This window comes from Macrotis lagotis, chromosome 5, assembly GCF_037893015.1.
Source record: "Macrotis lagotis isolate mMagLag1 chromosome 5, bilby.v1.9.chrom.fasta, whole genome shotgun sequence".
Taxonomy (NCBI): Eukaryota; Metazoa; Chordata; class Mammalia; order Peramelemorphia; family Peramelidae; genus Macrotis; species Macrotis lagotis.
Genome location: NC_133662.1, coordinates 78674784 through 78692292, shown reverse-complemented (window position 1 = coordinate 78692292; position 17509 = coordinate 78674784).

Here is a 17509-nt window from a genome sequence, read left to right as displayed (position 1 = left end):
CCTCAGAGAATCTTTAATTTGCATTTCTCTAATAAGTAATGTTCTAGATCAATTTTTTCATATGACGATGGATTGCTTTGATCTCCTCATCTGCAAATTGCTTTTGCATATCCTTTGACCATTTGTCAATTGGGGAAATGGCTTTTTTTTAAATTGACTCAGGTCTCTGTACATTTTAGAAATGCTTCCTTTGCCAGAAACATTCATTGTAAAGATTGTTTCCCAGTTTACTACATTTCTTTTGATCTTGGTTACAATATTTTTGTCTGTGCAAAAGCTTTTTAATTTAATGTAATCAAAATCATCTAGTTTATTTTTAGTGATGTTCTCCATCTCTTCCTTAGTCATAAACTGCTTTCCTTTCCATAGATCTGACAAGTAAACTAGTCCTTGATCTTCTAGTTTGCTTATAGTATTGTCTTTTAGGTCTAAATCCCGTATCCATTTGGATCTTATCTTTGGATAGGGTGTGAGATGTTGGTCTAATCTAAGTTTTTTCCATACTAACTTCCAAATTTCCCAGCACTTTTTATCAAAGAGAGAGTTTTTTTTATCCTAATAGCTGGACTCTTTGGGTTTATCAAACAGCAGATTACTATAATCATTTCCTGCTATTGTATCTAGTCTATTCCACTGGTCCACCTATTTCTTAGCCAATACCAGTTTTGATGACTGATGCTTTATAACATAATTTTAGATCAGGTAGGGTTAAGCCACCTTCTTTTGCACTTTTTTCATTAAATCCCTGGAAATGATTGACATTTTATTCCTCCATATGAATTTACTTGCAACTTTTTCTAACTCTTAAAGTAATTTTTGGAATTTTGATTGGTAGGGCACTAAACAGGTAGTTTAGTTTTGGTAGAATTGTCATTTTTATTATATTAGCTCAACCTATCCATAAGCAGTTGATGTTTGCCCAGTTATTTAAATCTGATTTCATTTGTGTGAAAAGTGTTTTATAATTGTTTTCAAAAAGTTTCTGCCTTGACAAATAGACTCCCAGGTATTTTAAATTGTCTGAGGTTACTTTGAATGGAAGTTCTCTTTCTAGCTCTTCCTTCTGTATCTTTCTAGTCATATATATAGAAAAGTTGAGGATCTATGAGGGTTTATTTTAAACTCTGCAACTTTGCTAAAATGGCTAATTGTTTCCAGTAGTTTTTTGCATGATTTCTTGGGATTCTCTAGGTATACCATCATGTCATCTGCAAAGAGTGAGAGTTTTGTCTCTTCTTCCTAATTCTAATTCCTTCAATTTCTTTTTTCTTCTCTAATTGCTGAAGCTAACATTTCTAATACAATATTGAATAGTAGTGGTGATAATGGGCATCCCTGTTTCACCCCTGATCTTACTGGGAATGTCTCTAGTCTCTCTCCATTGAATATAATGCTTGTTGATGGTTTCAGATAGCTACTGCTTATTATTTTAAATAGTAGTCCATTTATTTCTACACCCTCTGTAGTGTTTTTAGTAGGAATGGGTACTGTATTTTGTCAAACTTTTTTTCATCATCTATTGATATAATCATATAATTTCTGACAGGTTTGTTGTTGATATAATTAATTATACTACAATTTTTCCTAATATCAAATTAACCCTGCATTTATGTTTGCATTTATATTCATCAGGGAAATAGGTTTATAATTTTCTTTCTCTGTTTTAATCCTCCTGGTTTAGGTATCAGCACCATATTGGTTTCATAGAAAGAGTTAGGCAGAGTTCTATCTTCCCCTATTTTTTCAAAGAGTTTATATAGAATTGGAACCAATTGTTCCTTAAATGTTAGTTGGAATTCACTTGTGAATCCATCAGGCCCTGGTGATTTTTTTCTTAGGGAGTTCAATGATGGCTTGTTGAATTTCTTTTTCTGAGATAGGGTTGTTTAGGTATTTAATCTCCTCTTCATTTAACCTGGGCAACTTCTATTTTTTGTAAATATTCATCCATTTCACTTACACTGTCAAATTTATTGGCATAGAGTTGGGCAAAATAATTCCAAATTATTACTTTAATTTACTCCTCATTGGTGGTGAGTTCACCTTTTTCATTTATGATACTAGCAATTTAGTTTTCTTTTTTCTTTTTTGTTAATCAAATTGATCAGAGATTTATGAATTTTATTGTTTTTTTAATAAAAACCAACTCTTGGTTTTATTTATTAATTCAATAGTTTTTTTGCTTTTGATTTTATTAATTTCTCCTTTAATTTTTAGAACTTCTAATTTGGTATTTAATTGTGGATTTTAAATGTGTTATTTCTCTAATTTTTTAGTTGCATATTTAGTTCATTGATTTCCTTTCTCTAATTTATTCATGTAAGCATTTAAAGATATAATATATCCCGACAACCACTTTGAATGAATTCCATAGCTTTTGGTTTGTTATTTCATTATTGTCATTATCTAGGATAAAATAATTAATTCTTTCCATAATTTCTTGTTTGATTCACTCATTCTTTAAAATGAGGCCATTCAGTTTCCAATTAGTTCTTGGTCTATATCTCCCCAACCTAATATTTCTGCCTTTCTTCAGTTGATCATTAGGTTTTTATGCCCTAGTACATGGTCAATTTTTGTATAAGTTCCATGTACTGCAGAGAAAAAGGTATATTCCTTTCTATCCCCATTCAGGTTCCTCCGTCTATTATATCTAGTTTTTCTAACAATCTATTTACCTCCTTAACTTCTTTCTTTTTTATTTTATGATTCAATTTAGTTAAATCTGAGAATGGGAGGTTGAGGTCTCCTACTAGTGGAGTTTTGCTGTCCATGTCTTCTTGTAATTTTTTCAGCTTCTCCTCTAAGAATTTGGATGCTATTTCACTGGGTGCATACATCTTCTGTATTGAAATGACTTTATTGTCTATGGTACCTTTTAGGCAGATATAGTTTCCTTACCTCTTTTAACACTATTTTTGCAGCTGCTTTGTTTGAGATAACGATTGCTACCCCTGCAATATTTTTTTTAAAAGATGACCAGAACAGAAGATGAAATGTCTTTTATAAGGAACAAAAAGAGAGTTAATTTCCTCCTTTGTACATGAAAGTGGGAATAAATTGTGAGAAGACTGGAAGGGTAGAAGGATGCCAGATTGTGCGGGAATTTGAATGCCAAACAGAAAATTTAATATTTTATAATGAAGATGACAGTCACTAGAGCTTATTGGATACATGGATAGCATGATCAGACATTTACTTTAAGAAAATCACTTGGACAACACAGTGAAAGATGAACCTGAGTGAGGAAAGATGAAGCAAAGGGATAAACAAGTAAGCTATTGTAATAGTCCAGATTGAAGTGTGAAAGAGCTATATCAGGATGTTGACAAAGTCAGAAAGTCAGAAAGAGAGCAAAAATGAAATATACCATGAAGGTAAAAATTGACAGGACTTGGCAACAGAAAGGATATGGATGGGATCACGAGTATAAAAGAGAAGTTAAGGACAACACTTAGACTGCAAGCACTGGTGACCATGAGGACAGTGGTGACTGACAGCAATGAGGAAGTTTGAAAAGTGAAGGTTTTTTAGAGGAAAGATAATGAACTCATTGTTGAAATATAGAGTTTAAAATGACTGCAGAACAAGCAGTTTAAGATGCCCAATTATCAATAGAATATGTAAGACTAGAAATTAAGAGAAAGATTAATACTAAAAATTATCAGCATAGGTATGAAAATAGAACCCACTCTTAACTGATAAAATTAGCCATTGAAATAAAATAGAGGGAAAAAAGAACAGATGCAGAAAGGTTAAGAAAGGGAGTCTCAGAAAGATTAATCAGATAGGTAGGAAGAATGGTCTCACAGATAGTATCAAGAAGAGTATGATTGACAGTATAAGATATAGAAAGGTCAATATGGATGAAGATTGAAAGAAAGGTCATTACATTTGGCAATTAAAAGATTCTTGGAAACTTTGAAGTGAGAAGTTTTAATTGGACAATGAAGTCAAAAGTCAGAAAATAGAGAATTAAGAAGACAGTGAGAGTAAAGGAAAAAGAATCATAAATTTAAAATGGCCTTCTCAAGGGTTTTGAAGATAATAGCATCTCAGTGATGTGAGAACAGGGAGTTCTCAGTGTATGCTTTCAATTTTTTCAGTGAAAATTTGAGACAAAGCTCTCAGTTATTATGTACTCATTTTCTCATAATTTTATTTGTCAACTGTGAAATGATTCTCAGGTCTACTTCTCAATACCCAACCTCTCCTTAGATCCCCAGTTTTCTGTTTTCCAACTGTCTGTTGGATCTCCCCACTTGTATGTTTCATTAGTGTCTCAGATTCATTATGTTCAGAAACCTTACTCCAGAACTTATCTCTTAAGTTCTATATTTCTGTTAATGACATTTTCTCACTTAACCCTATAATTTTAGATTATGTTTATTATTTCCTTTTTTTACCCACTAAATCCTAATATGTGCCATGTTCTATGGAATTCATCTCACTATCTCATACTATTATTCCTTTATTTATAACCATCATAATTCAAGCACTCACTTTATAACCTAGGCTATCAAAACAATCTTGTCTTCATGCCTTCAGCCTATACCCTTTCCAACTCACCCTTCCCACAGTCACATATAATCTCCCATTTTGTACCATATCCCTACTCTAAAATGTCCCCTAATTAGCTCCCTATTATTGATCAAATAAAGCATAAATTTCTGTTCTGACATTTAAAGCCTCCCCAAATATACTCCAATCTACCTTTCCAGTCATAAATAATATTTCCATTCATTTAGTCATGTAGACTAAAGGACAAGAACAGGACACCAAGAAAGGACCAATTTTTTTTCCAAGATTCAATATTTTTATTCTTGACCAGTCATTTTGTACTTTTATTCCTTTGCTTGTACTATATCTCATGACTAGAATGAACTCCCCAAGTCTCTTATCTCTTTTTTAAAGACCCAATTTATGCTTCACTTCTTCTCTGAAGTCTCCTCTGACCCCCAAACAAAAATTGATCTCTCAGTTTCTCACTCATTTTTTCTTGCCCTTTGCACTGAGCATACTCTCTTTAATACTATATGTATTTTTGTACATTATTTTTCCTCTTATTGGATTATAAATTCCTTGAGAGCAGAGTCTATTTCAACATATATCTCTGTAACTTTGAGTGTTAGTACAAGCCTAATAAAGACCAGGTTTATAATACAGTCAAATACAGATGAAAAGCACCTTCTCACAAAGAAATAGTTTTAACAGATGTCATTGCTACTCAAGAAGGAAGTTAATTGGTGCAGTGGAGAGAGTGCCAGGTCTAAAGTCATTAAAACTTATCTTCCTAATTTCAATCTGGCCTCAGACATTAGCTGTATGTTCCTGAACAAGTCAACTGTTTGCCTCCATTTCCTTATTTATAAAATGTGCTGAAGAAAAAATGCAAACCTCTCCAGTATTCTTACCAAGAAAACCCCATGTATGATCTTACAGAGTCAGACATGAATGACTGAAAAAAGACTGAACAGCAACGACATAATCAAGAGGGAAGGAATAAAATAATTGCTAGCAGAGATAGTCCCAGTGTGTTTGTTGCTTTTATGCCAAGATTAGGCAGGACAATAAAGAGGTGGTAAGTATCCAGGGATCAATCAAAGGCCTTGTGACCCTCAGGGTTCAACTCATATATCATTTGAAACAAAGATCCAGTATGACACCATTGGGATACTGCCCTGTTAGCTGGAAGACCAGTAAAATAAAGGCATTTTCTAAATTACCTAAGAAAGGAGGAGAAATGAATAGCAGAGAAGTAAGTAGGAATGAAGAACAGGGAAGTAAAAAATTTAACCCTAATAGTACTATTCTTGCAAGTAACTGAAACACAAGGTACCAGTTAGAGGGATAAGAGTCAAACCAATTTTCACCAGTCAAAAGAGATTACTTAATAGATATTGGTGAATAAATAGGAAACCATATTATTTCATTAAACAATTGAAGATATAACGTGCCATAGTGAATTGTCTATTATGATAACTAGAATATAGAAGCAATTTTTAAAAAAGCAAATATAGAAGGAAATATATTTCTGCTGGCTAAATCTATTTGTCAAAGGAATAAGAATTTGAAAAGAGAATTCCTTCATTTATATAATTCTCTTTGCATTCCTACAGAGATACAGTGACTAAGACTTGTAAATAAATATTGAAAATTAGTTTTATATCTCTATTCCTTGGGGAGCCTATCCTCTTTTTTTTTAATTCCACTTCAGTTTTTGGTTATTCTGACTTAATCATTAAAAGTCCTTTTACCCTTTGACTCTTACTCAGATTCAACCTTAATTATGAGACATAAGGGACGGAGCACTGCATTTGGAATAAGAACTGATTCCAAATTCAGTTCTTCCAGTTCTTGATGATTTTGTACAACTTTTTTAATCTTTATGAGACTGTTTCCTCATATGATATAAAGATGTTAGACAAGACAGGGTTTCTGATTTTGAACTAAAGGGAGCTTTAGAAATCATCCAATCCAAGTCCCTCATTTTACAGATGGGGAAACTGAGGCACAAGGAAGTTAAGTGACTTACCCAAAGTTACATGTCCTCTGAGAACAGAGAAGTGCCACTTCACACCTCCCAGGATCCCATCTAGTTCTAAAACCTAGCTTCCTATTCCTTTGGGGTATAAAACTTTTTTCCTGGTCAATAAGGAAAAAAACTAAAAATCTATTTGTTGGATTTGGAGAAACAGCAAAAGTGTATAGCACTTTTAAGTCCCTAGAAAAGCAGTCATAATCTTGGAGTTAAGGTCTAATAATATAGGCACATAAAAAGTAGAATACCAAAATTTCCATTTGGTGATTAAAAAGACTTTATCCCACCCAAACCTCCTTAACTGAAAAATAGTCATTCACAACATTCCTTAAAAAGACTATTCTTGTATCAAATTCAAACACATAAAGACCATTTCTGAAGCTCTCCTTCAGTAGCAACCCCTTCCTTCCCTCAAGGTGTTCATCCCTCACTGCTTAAAACCATAAGTTGATCCAGAATTTCTGAGTTTGGTAGCCCAATGATGGGACAAAACACACACACACACTCCCTAAGCCATTGAGAACAGGGAACCCTGAATCTACTAGAACATAGTCTTATTAAGGGAAGAGACTGTTTTTACATTTATTTGTATCCAAGTGATTGACACTGCACCTGGAATATAGTAAGCATGAAATAAATTCTTATGTATGAATTGGAATTAGTCAAAATTTTAGCAAGGCTGTGGATTCTACTCCCCAGGTTATGAAAGCACATGTCATTAAGCAAACAACCCTTGCTGTCATCTAAGATAATGCTAAATTTATTGCTCTCTGAGTATATCTAAGCTTCCCACAGAACATTTTGGTGCTGGAAAGCTAAGAGGGGTCACTCAAACTCGAAGATCTTACTTGTTGTAAGAACTCTTGGTTAAAGGGAGACCATTAGAGCAGCATGAAGTGTCTCATTTTGTAATTCATTGAGGTTAGGAAGCTATCATTTTGGCTTTTAGGAGGGCCGTTTTAATAGAAAGCACATCACTAAGTGCAAGAGAGATTACCAGATGCCCCTTTATACATGAGCTTATGATGTGCACTGCAAACTAAACAGGAAAGATCACTCTATTCAAGTCTCAGTCATGGTATCTGAGAGGATTCAGTAAAAATTCAGTTAAGTTAAAAAAAAGGTAATTGGTGATTTTACAGATGTCCTTAGCTAGAATACAAATCTCATGTCCAAAATTCCAACCACCAAATTCTAGTGAATGTCCCAGAATTACTCCTCCAGTATTATTTTGTCAAAGACACCTTAGAGGAAGAGATAGAAGAGAGAACAACAGAGAACCACATGAGCCAGAAAGATAACTGAGGGTCACAGTTCACTCCCAGTTAGGTCTGCCAGCTTAGTCCACAGGTTGAGTCTGTGACAAGATCATATTTCTTTTTTTTAAAACTGTATTTATGAAACTTTTTTCATTTTGTACATCTTCATCTTTCCCTCAATACTCAATCTGTATACTTCTAATTGATCAACTGAAAGTTCAGAAAATTTCATTCAATATTTCTCACATACCCATTTCACACACACAGACACAGACACACACACACACCTTATTTAATTAAACTAACTGCATTTGTATAGAACTTTAAGGTTTAAAAAGCAATTTATTTATATGATTTCACTTAACTATAATACCCAAATGGTACACACTTATAACAATAATAATAATAAAATCTTATTTATACCTGACATAGAAATCAAACATTTGAAACTGAAAAAGGTTATCTAAGTTGCCCTGAATAACACAGCTTGTAAGGATATCAAGACTTCCTCATCCAAATTCCAGTAACCTATTCATTATGTTATTATGTGACTTGTAACTCCATGTATTGATTCATGATCCTGACTCAGTCTTCTCCTTCTTCCCTTCCTAACAGGGTACATAATCTCTTCTTGGGTAGTTGGGGGGATAGGGAGGTGAGGAAAAGTACATAGCATAATGAAATCAGAACCACCCAGGAACAGGTAAAATATTATTAACTGTATGTGTATATTTTGTTCTTGGTTTAGAATCAATGAAATAAATTAATAATTCCCAGTTGCACCCATAATCTCCGCTATACCTATATTTATGATTACCCATGTCAAAATGGGCTGTAGTATGATCCAAATCATGTGTGATCAATCATACCATGGGAAATAGGTCACATCTCACCTTCCCTGAGATAACAATCACAAGATTTCTCTCCAATATACCATACCTACCTTTAATCTATTATAATTCAAAACTGTCCTTCTCTACTCTTCTCACTCACTGTACAAGTTCTTGAATTTGTACTATTTTAAGCTGGACAAGAGTCAATCAGGAGAGTTATATTATAATCTAACCAATGGGCACTCATAGCAACAGTGGTCCATGTGTTATTAGGAGAATCTCTCTTCCCACCTATATACCCACTCACAACATTCCTTAAAGAGAAAAAATTACTTCTAGGAATATCAGTTATATCACAGAAATATACCATGGGTACCTTTCTAAAGCACTACAATCAACATGAACTCCTACATTAGATTGGAGCAAATCAGATCTGGACACAGAAAGGAGTTAACTTTCAATTACATATCAAACAAGAAGATGGAAATGGAGTAGAGGAAGGGGCAAGGGCAGAATTCATCATTTGCCTCTACCTCTATTTCCATCTTCAGGGAATAGTCAGAAGCCAGAAATTGTGACAAAATATGGAATCTAGTCCCAGTTACCACTCCAGAATTGTAACGGAACAGAAGTCACAGCATCAAAACTGCAAATGGGACAGAGTAGGAAAGGGCAAGGACAGCCCATCCTATCCAGGAGTGAAGAAAGGAATAAAACCTGCCCTGATATAATGTCCAAATCCAGGAACCAAAACTGAGGTTATGAATAAACCAAATACAATCTGTGAACAGATAACACATGTAGGCTTTGCACTTGCTATCCTAAACCCCACTCACACTGGTGCCCAGAAACCCAGATGGGGGGGCGGGGATTCTCTTTATAAAACAATAGCTCATCAACTTCCACTGGCCATGTTTCCCTCCATGATTACAATTCTATTATCCAGCCAAAATTAATTGGGATATTTACTAAGTTGGTAAAATACAAATCTTTAGTACAAAACACTTCTCCCAAAAATCTTTGAAATATCCTCTCATCAGTGTATACAAAGACCATGGGAATGTAGCATCAAAAGTCAGCATCTATATGGGGAAAGGATCACTGAGAGTTGCTAGAAATCCTTTTGCTATAGTGGTCTGCTCAGATATGGTATAATTTTTCTACTGAGCTTTTTGTGAAGCCTCAAATCTGTGTCCAGTCTATTCTTGGATACTGATGCAAGATTTCCAAGCTATTCCAAAGATCTTGCTAAAAAAAACCCTGGAAATCCAAAATGCTCCCAATCCTTTAAAACTTTCAAAATTCTCCTCTGTTTACAGTCAACCTGAGGCATTCTTCTCCTTTTTGAGCAATTAATTCTCAGGGAGACTTTTTTTTGCTCTAATACTAGTTAAAATCTCTCAGGATTTGAGTTAACTCACTAGATTTACATAGCCCCCCAGGGTATTCCAAAGTCCCTCATCAAATCAATATAGACTTTTCATCACATTTAGTTGAAAGTGTCTTGATTGATTCACAGAGAAGTCCAGAGTTGTTCACATCTAATTCTAATTGATTGGCACACATTAATAAGTGTCCTCACCTTGCTAGTAATTACTTTTGAATAGAGTAAGGTAATCAATGAACTCTCATCCCCTATAAATGAAGGAATGCTATAGATGAAGAGAGGCCTAAGAAGTAAAACATAATAACACCACAATAAATATAAGTAGAACATCAAAAACAAATAAATGGCTAATAACAAGGACTCTAAGAAACATGGTAAAAATAATGGTAAAAGGTAAAATGAAATTAAAACATTTGAGGGAAAACAACCAAAAGAAAACGAGTGGCTAAGAACAGAATGCAGAAAACTTTACCCAAGTAGCATATCACCTGAAGAATTGAATGGAGCAAAATTAGATCAAGTATCCAATAAAAATATAAAAAAATTAGAACAATCAAATGCTCTTAAAATTGAAGAAAATGTATAGTGTCTAATATTAAAATGACTGATTGGGGATATAGATCAAAGGGAGATAATTTAAGAATCATTGCCTGAAAGTCATGACCAAACCAAAGACAAATAAGAGCCTGAAGATAGTTTTGCTTTGCTTGTTATTTAAAGAGAGTAAAGAAAAAGGAGGAAAAGAATGTACTAATAACAACAATAATAATTGTTAACATTAATAGAGGACTTCAGGGGCAGAGTCAGTATGGCTGCATGAAGCTTACATGCTCCCAAAGCTTTTCCTACCAAAGATAAATGAAGCCTCTACTCTGACATTCAAACTACAGATTCCACCAAGAAAAAGAGAAGATTCAAAGAAATTTTCAGTGGTAGACATCATGGAGGATCTTCAGTGAATGTCTCACTCTTGGGGGGAAAAGAGGAAGTAAAGTCCAGGAAGTGAGAGAGTGGGAAAGCCAGCAGGAGGCTTTTAGACGCAGTGCAATCTGGGTCCCGATGGTTTAACAGTAGCAGATGTCCCAGCAGCTAGATAGCAAGCCAGCAGGGAGGACTCCAACCCCAAATAAAGTCTGAACCCTGAGAACACCAGGGTAAAAGAGACGACTTGGTCAGGAACAAACCACTATTAAGTCAGAACCTAGACATAAAGAAGGAAAAAAGACCTCTGCAAAGGCAATGCCTGTACTGCATAGGTTACATCTTAACCAACTACAAGTCAGAAATCAGACTGTAGCCCCAAGAACAATATCAACAACAACAACAAAGCTTGGATCTATATACCCTGTACCCCAGGAGCAGAACTAAAACGGAAAAGATGAACAAAAGAGCTAAAAAGAGCACTCACTATAGAAAACTACTTTACAAAAATGTATGACAGGAATGCCATATTTGAGGAAGAATGCAGTGAAAAATCACTCATAAGAGAAGTATCAAAACAGTCTATAAATTGGATTGAAATACAAAAGCTCAATGAAGAGCTTAAAAAAGCATTTAAACCCAAATAAGAGAGGAAGAAGAAAAGGGGAGAAAATGAAAGTCATGCAGGAAAATTATGAAAAATTGACCAAAGAAATTAACTCCATTAAAAGTAAAAATAACCAATAGGGAAAGGAAACATAAGAGCTAATTGAAGAAAATAAAACCCCCCAAAATTACAATTGAACAAATAGAAAACCAATGGATTTACAAGACTACAAGATACCATCAAACAAAATAAAAAGGCTGAAAAAACTGAAGAAAATGTAAAGTACCTTTTAGATAAAATATATGACCTGAAAAATAGATCCAGGAGAGACAATCTATGATCATTGTACTACCAGGAAGCCTGGATCAAGAAAAGAACCTGGAAAACATAATGCACAAAATTATAAGGAAAAACTGTCCAAATCTATTAGGAAAAGATAAAAATATAACCATTGAAAAAATCCACAGAACCCCTCCCAAAAGGGACCCCCAAGATAAAAACTTCAAGGGCTGTAATAGCCAAATTCTAGAACTCTCAAGTAAAGGAGAGACTATTGGAAGCAGCAAAAAAGAAAACTCACATATAAAAGAAACACAAAATCAGACTCATACAGGACCTATCAGCCTCAACACTTAGAATAGCATATTTTGGAGAGTAAAGAATCTGAGATTACAAACCAGAATATAATACCCTACAAAATTCAGCATATACTGCCAGGGGTAAAAATGGATGTTCAATGAAATAGAGTACTTCCAGAATTTCCTGACACAAATACCAGAACTGAATAGAGAATTCAATTGCCAAATATACAACTCAAGAGTTGCACTAAAAAAAAGGGAAAGGGAAAGGAAAAGGAAAAAACAAAACAAAACAAGTATTGATCAAGACCATCAAATTATATACAATCCTGAAAGGGAAGATATATCACATTTAATTCTTTAGAACTTTACTTCTCTTAAGATAATTAAAGGGTAAAATATAACTGAAGATAATGAAAGTAAAGGATATGAGTATAATTGGGTCTTATCCCTCAGTTGAAGAGGCCCAAGATGACATCACTATGTTTGAGACAAAAAGCCCTGAATAAAAGCAGGAGTGTCAACTTTAAATCTAAGTGTCTCATTATCCTTTCACTCACTTTAATCTCATTGTGCTTAGCACCTTGTCTAATGAGACCTTCATAAACTGTGAGGACCTGAGTCAGTGTCTCTATAACTAACAATCATTTGTAAAGTTCTCAGGTGAGACCTCCAGAGCCTCCCAGTACTCCCAAATCTTTAAGATTCTTTCAATAAATTTGATCAGGATTTGATTTAACCTGTACTTCACCCAACAATGAGTTAAGTGCCCTGGATAAGGGGGGGGGGGCAAAGTGAGAAATAGAATAGGCTTTGCTTCACTTAACAAAGTGTTAAGTACCCAGAATGGGGAGGGAGAAGGGAAGGGCAGATAAAGTATGAGAGAAAATAGGCCTGGGGGAGGGGCAAAAATAGTTCAAGAGATGATATGGCTTTGTATGATACTTTGGGTATGTGCACTTGAAATTTGTGTACTTGAAAGATACTTGAAAAGGTAGTAGGTTAAAAATGATTATAATTATAATTTGATACAATTTGAGTCAATGCTGCTTATCAAGCAATCAAGTATACAATTTGTGCTGATATCATAATAACAATAGGAGCTTATCAAGCAATCAAATAATCAAAGTGTGTTTGATGATAGCTGATTAATAGTATTAGAGTGATAACACCAAGGGAAGAGGCATAACAATTTATAATTTTAGAGGGAAAGAAAGAAGAATGTGAATGCTAAGTAAATTCTTTTCAATAAATTTAGCCCAGAGAGGGAATAAGACACAGTCCCACTTGGGTTTAAAAATCCACCTAAATCTACAGGGAAGTGGGGGAGCCTGGGAAAGGAAAAGAAAAGGGAAGAAGGGATTGATAAAAGGGAAGGGAAAGTATAAATGGAAAATAAACTGAAAGTTAAATTTTTCAAAAGAAAAATCAAAGAGGAAAAGTAGAAAAATTTTGGTGATGAAGAAGAAGGGAAAGATATAAATGGAGAAAGATATCATGCAGGGAAATATAGAATTATTCATCTTAACTGTAAATGTGAATAGGATGAACTGTGCCATAAAACAGAAGCAGATAACAGAATGGATTAAAAACCAGAATCCTACAATAAATTGCTTACAAGAAACACATATGAAGCAGAAAGATACACACAGGGTAAAAATAAAAAAGATACGTACAGGGAAAAAGTAAAAAAAAATTTGGAGCAAAATATATTATGCCTCAGCTAAAGTAAAAAATTCTGGGGTAGCAATCCTAATCTCAGATAAAATAAAAGCAAAAATTAAATCTCATTAAAAAGAATAAGGAAGGAAACTACATCTTCTTAAAAGTCACCATTGATATTGAAGCTATATCATTACTAAACATGTATGTACCTAGTGGTTTAGTATCCAAATTCCTAGAGGAAAAGCTGAATGAATAACAAGGAGACATAGACAGCAAAAACTTTAATAATGGGAGACGTCAACCTCCCTCTCTCAGAACTAGATAAATCTAACAACAAAATAATCAAGAAGGAAGATAAGAAAGTTAATGAAATCTTAGAAAACTTAGATATGATAGACCTCTGGAGAAAACTCAATCAGGATAGAAAAGCATATATATCTTTTTCTTGGCAATACATGACACCTTCACCAAAACTGACTGTGCACTAGGACACAAAAACCTTATGAGCAAATGCAGAGAGACAGAAATAATAAATACATACTTCTCAGATCATGACACAATAAAAATTACATGTAATAAAGGGTCATGGAAAGATAAACCAAGAACTAATTGGAAATTAAATAACTTTATCTTAAATAATGGGTGGATCACAGTGGATAGAGCACTGGCCCTGGAGTCAGGAATACCTGAGTTCAAATCCAACCTTAGACACTTAATAATTGCCTAACTGTGTGACCTTGGGCAAACCACTTAATCCCATTGCCTTGCAAAAAAACCTAAAAAAATGTGTGGTTCAAACAGTAAATTATAAAAATAATCAATAATTATATCCAAGAAAATAATAATAATGAGACATCATACAAAAATTTGGGGGATGCAACCAAGGTGGTTTGGAGGGGAAACTTTATGTCTCTAAATACCTATATAAATAAAATACAGAAATAATAGATCAATGAATTGGGTATGTAACTGAAAAAACTAGAAGAACAAATTAAACATCCCCAATTAAATAATAAATTTGAAATTCTGAAAATCAAGGGAGAGAGTCATAAAATTGAAAGTAAGAAAACCACTGATCTCATAAATAAAACTAAGAGTTCATTTTATGAAAAAGACAATAAAATAGACAAATCTTAGGTTAACCTGATTATAAAAAGACAGAAGATAACCAAATTACCTGTATCAAAAATGAAAAGGGTAAAGTAACCACAAATGAGGAGGAAATTAAAGAGATAATTCAGAGCTACTTTGCTGAACTCTATGCCAATAAAGTGGATAACCTGAATGAAATGGATGAATATTTACAAAAGATACAAACTGCCCAAATTAACCGAATAGGAAATAAATTACTTAAGTAATCCCATTTCAGAAAAAGCAATTAAAGAAATCATCAATTAAACTCCCTATGAAAAAAGTCTCCAGGTTCAGATGGATTTTCAAGTGAATGCTACCAAATATTTAAAGAACAATTAATTCCAATTCTACATAAACTATTTTTAAAAATAGGAGAGGAAGGAGTTCTGGATCCAAAGTCTTTTTATGACACCAACATGGTGCTGATACCTAAACCAGGAAGAATCAGAACAGACAAAGAAATTTATAGACCAATTTCCTTAATGAATATTGATGTAAAAATCTTAGATAAAATTTTAGCAATGAGACTACACAAGTTATTACTAGGAAAATACACCATGATCAGGTAGAGATTTATACCAGGTAGACAGGGATGGTTCAACATTAGGAAAACAATCAACATAATTAAATATATCAATAGCAAAACCAAGAGAAATCATATGATTATCTCAATAGATGCCAAAAAAGCCTTTGATAAAATACAACATCCATTCCTACTTAAAAAACTTGAAAGATTAGGAATAAATGGAGTTTTCCTTAAAATAATAAATAGTATCTATCTAAAACAATCAACAAATATTTTATGTAATGATAATAGACTCAGATAAGCAATAAGAGGAGAAAAAGAAACTGAAGGAATCAGAAGTGGCAATGAGGAAGCAACACTTTCATTCTTTGAAGATGATATGTTGGTATGCTTAGAGAACCTGAGAAAATCATATAAAAATCTCCTTGAAACAATTAACAGTTAAGTATCAGGATATAAAATAAACCCAAATAAATCATCAGCATTTTTATATATGAACAACAAACCCCAAGAGTAAGAGATAGAAAAAGAAATTCCATTTAAAATAACTATAGATGATATTAAATACTTGGGAATCTACCTCCCAAAACAAACCCAGAAACTATATGAACACAATTATAAAGACTTCTCACCCAAATAAATAATTGGAAATTTGTCAAATGCTCATGGTTAGGTTGACCTAATATGATAAAAAAATGACAATTCTACCCAAATTAAATTACTTATTCAGTGCCATACCAATCAAATTGCCAAATAACTACTTTCCCATGCTAGAAAAATATAACAAAATTCATCTGGACCAACAAAAGGGCAAGAATATAAAGGGAACTGCTGAAAAAAAAATGTAAAGGAAGGTGGCCTAGCTCTACCAGATGTAAAACTAAACTATAAAGCAGGAGTCATCAAAACTTCCAGATATTGGTTGAGGAAATAGAGTAATGGATCAGGGGATTAGCATAGGTTCAAAAGAAGCAACAGTAAATGACTATAGCAATCTAGTATTTGACAAAAACAAAGACATCAGCTTCTAGGATAAGAATTCACTATTTGACAAAAATTATTGGGAAAACTGGAAAATAATAGTTCAAAAACTTGGCATAGATCCACATCTTACATCCTATTCCAAAAATAAGGTCAAAATGGGTATAGGATTTAGACATAAAGAGTAACACCATAGATAAATTAACAGACCAAGAAATACTCTATCTATCAGATCTATGGAAAGGGGATAAATTTATGACTAAACAAGAATTAGAGCACAGTATAAACTGCAAACGAATGATTTTGAGTATATTAAATTAAAAAGGTTTTACACTAATAAAACCAATGCTGCCAAAATTAGAAAGAAAGCAGAATTCTAGGAAACAATCTTCACAACTAAGAGTACTGATAAAAGTCTCATATCTAAAATATTTAGAGAATTGCATCAAATTTATAAGGCCACAAGTCATTCTTCAATTGATAAATGGTCAAAGAATATACATAGTTTTCAAATGAAGAAATTAAAGCTATATATAATCCCACAAAAATGCTTCAAATCATTATTAATTAGAGATATGCAAATTAAAGCAACAATGAGGTATCATCTCACACCTATTAGACTGGCCTAAATGAGAAGAAGGGAAAATGATCAATGTTGGTGAGGTTGTGGGAGGACTGGGGCATTGATGCATTACTAGTAGAATTGTGAATGGATCCAGCTTTTCTGGAGAGGAATATGAAATTATGCTCAAAGAGGAATAAGACTGTTAACACCCTTTGATCCAACAATTCCAATTCTGGGTCTATATCCAGAAGAAATTATATAAAATGGGAAAAATCTTACATATTACAAAATATTCAAAGCAGTCCTTTTTGTGGTGGCAGAGAACTGGAAATTGTGGGGATGCCCATCAATTGAGGAATGGCTAAACAAGTTATGGTACATGAATACTTTGGAATACTAATGTCCTATAAGAAAGCATAAATAGTCAGACTCTAGAGAAGCATGGAATGACTTGCAGGATCTGATTCTGAGCGAAGGGAGTAGAACCAAGAGAACATTGTACACATCAACAA